Raw genomic sequence first — 3469 nt, forward strand, 5'->3', positions numbered from 1 at the left:
GCTCACGTGGTTACCGGATAAACGTGGAGGCCCCTTCGCAGCGGTACAATATAGTAAAAGAGAGAGATTAAAGGGAAATACATCTCTCCGATCTCATCACATCAGCTTTTGTCGACAACTGATTTTTGCACAGTCTCCCTCACTACTCCACACATGATAAACTTCTAATAAGGGAGTAATTACTCATTGCATCCACCCAAGCGCAGCCATACAGCTACAAAGGAAAGCTATACAGCTTTCTCAGAAACTTCGTAGTTAAAGAAAAATTCGTCCTGATCCGGAAATCGAACCCGGCACCACCGCCTTTCCGGGGCAGTCGCTCTACCGACTGAGCTAACCAGGACGGTCAGCAGATCAGATGGTAGGGCGAGAGCGAATTGATCTATAACTCGAAGTGGGAATAGTGTTGGTCAAATATTTAGGGGAAACCCCCAAGGTGGAGTAGATTTGTAATAAGGGAGTAATTACTCATTGCATCCACCCAAGCGCAGCCATACAGCTACAAAGGAAAGCTATACAGCTTTCTCAGAAACTTCGTAGTTAAAGAAAAATTCGTCCTGATCCGGGAATCGAACCCGGCACCACCGCCTTTCCGGGGCAGTCGCTCTACCGACTGAGCTAACCAGGACGGTCAGCAGATCAGATGGTAGGGCGAGAGCGAATTGATCTATAACTCGAAGTGGGAATAGTGTTGGTCAAATATTTAGGGGAAACCCCCAAGGTGGAGTAGATTTGTAATAAGGGAGTAATTACTCATTGCATCCACCCAAGCGCAGCCATACAGCTACCAAGGAAAGCTATACAGCTTTCTCAGAAACTTCGTAGTTAAAGAAAAATTCGTCCTGATCCGGGAATCGAACCCGGCACCATCGCCTTTCCGGGGCAGTCGCTCTACCGACTGAGCTAACCAGGACGGTCAGCAGATCAGATGGTAGGGCGAGAGCGAATTGATCTATAACTCGAAGTGGGAATAGTGTTGGTCAAATATTTAGGGGAAACCCCCAAGGTGGAGTAGATTTGTAATAAGGGAGTAATTACTCATTGCATCCACCCAAGCGCAGCCATACAGCTACAAAGGAAAGCTATACAGCTTTCTCAGAAACTTCGTAGTTAAAGAAAAATTCGTCCTGATCCGGGAATCGAACCCGGCACCACCGCCTTTCCGGGGCAGTCGCTCTACCGACTGAGCTAACCAGGACGGTCAGCAGATCAGATGGTAGGGCGAGAGCGAATTGATCTATAACTCGAAGTGGGAATAGTGTTGGTCAAATATTTAGGGGAAACCCCCAAGGTGGAGTAGATTTGTAATAAGGGAGTAATTACTCATTGCATCCACCCAAGCGCAGCCATACAGCTACAAAGGAAAGCTATACAGCTTTCTCAGAAACTTCGTAGTTAAAGAAAAATTCGTCCTGATCCGGGAATCGAACCCGGCACCACCGCCTTTCCGGGGCAGTCGCTCTACCGACTGAGCTAACCAGGACGGTCAGCAGATCAGATGGTAGGGCGAGAGCGAATTGATCTATAACTCGAAGTGGGAATAGTGTTGGTCAAATATTTAGGGGAAACCCCCAAGGTGGAGTAGATTTGTAATAAGGGAGTAATTACTCATTGCATCCACCCAAGCGCAGCCATACAGCTACAAAGGAAAGCTATACAGCTTTCTCAGAAACTTCGTAGTTAAAGAAAAATTCGTCCTGATCCGGGAATCGAACCCGGCACCACCGCCTTTCCGGGGCAGTCGCTCTACCGACTGAGCTAACCAGGACGGTCAGCAGATCAGATGGTAGGCCGAGAGCGAATTGATCTATAACTCGAAGTGGGAATAGTGTTGGTCAAATATTTAGGGGAAACCCCCAAGGTGGAGTAGATTTGTAATAAGGGAGTAATTACTCATTGCATCCACCCAAGCGCAGCCATACAGCTACAAAGGAAAGCTATACAGCTTTCTCAGAAACTTCGTAGTTAAAGAAAAATTCGTCCTGATCCGGGAATCTTACCCGGCACCACCGCCTTTCCGGGGCAGTCGCTCTACCGACTGAGCTAACCAGGACGGTCAGCAGATCAGATGGTAGGGCGAGAGCGAATTGATCTATAACTCGAAGTGGGAATAGTGTAGGTCAAATATTTAGGGGAAACCCCCAAGGTGGAGTAGATTTGTAATAAGGGAGTAATTACTCATTGCATCCACCCAAGCGCAGCCATACAGCTACAAAGGAAAGCTATACAGCTTTCTCAGAAACTTCGTAGTTAAAGCACCACCACCCCGGAACCACCGCCCCGGAAAGGCGGTGGTGCCGGGCTCGATTCCCGGATCAGGACGAATTTTTCTTTAACTACGAAGTTTCTGAGAAAGCTGTATAGCTTTCCTTTGTAACTGTATGGCTGCGCTTGGGTGGATGCAATGAGTAATTACTCCCTTATTACAAATCTACTCCACCTTGCTGGTTTCCCCTAAATATTTGACCTGATAAACTTCTGTTAACCGCCCCGTATAGTTACCCCGGCTTTCTAACACAAAACTAAGGGTCTTTCATTAGAGACCTTTTTTTCTCTCTCTGTCTCGGATAATAAGGTGCTCGAAAAACAATACTTTCGTTGAGGAACTGAAGGAAACAGGAAAAGGGAACTGTAATTTGGAACATGCTTCGGAGGGCGTTTCTTCTGCTGTCGTTCCTGCTGACAGGGAAGACAGCAAAACGTCGTGAAGGTCGAGTGATGAATTGAATGCTGTCGGGAATGGTGCACCTCGCACATTACTGCTGTTAGTGACGATAACACGACCTCGATATTCGGTTTTCATATAAGTTTTTTTTTTTTTTTTGACGGATTCGTGTAGTCATCTTGTCGAATTTCACGAACGCAGTCGGTTTGTACTCAAGACAAATAACCCCCAATACCCGCAAGTAAGTACATCATGCATAAACTCCTTCGCTTTCGAATGAAATGCGATGTTACCTTATTTTCGAACCTCAAAATATTGCTTACAAACTGACTAAGATTCGTTTTTGACTTGGAAACGGGCCTTCTTAAAGCCTACTGCGTTTTTCTCAACACCCAGAAAGAAAATAAAGGGACCCCATTGCTCTTAGTCCTGAGGAGAGTTTTGGGATAGCTGATGAATGTAAGCTTGTATAAGAATTTCATATTCTTTGAACGACTTAATTCAGCAAGAAGAATTTAACGAGAGGCCAAATCGTTAGTACCGCAAATACGTATTGGCATCAATGCATCAAGCGCTATACGTACGCTAACAATGCCGCGTTTGTAGTGCGCTTGAACCTTAAGTTAACTGATGCACACGAATGACTGAATTCGCATTTACGAAGCAAGAGCAAGCATGTCTCTCGTGGACGCGAAAGAACTGCGCAAGGAACGGTAAAGCCTACAAAGGAATAAATGTGATTTGGCAAAAATATTTTATTTACCCTTTAGTAGTGTACATATATTTAAATATTAATATCTAAAA

Source organism: Amblyomma maculatum, chromosome 10 (assembly GCF_055883805.1).
Source record: "Amblyomma maculatum isolate TAMU_Amacu chromosome 10, ASM5588380v1, whole genome shotgun sequence".
Taxonomy (NCBI): Eukaryota; Metazoa; Arthropoda; class Arachnida; order Ixodida; family Ixodidae; genus Amblyomma; species Amblyomma maculatum.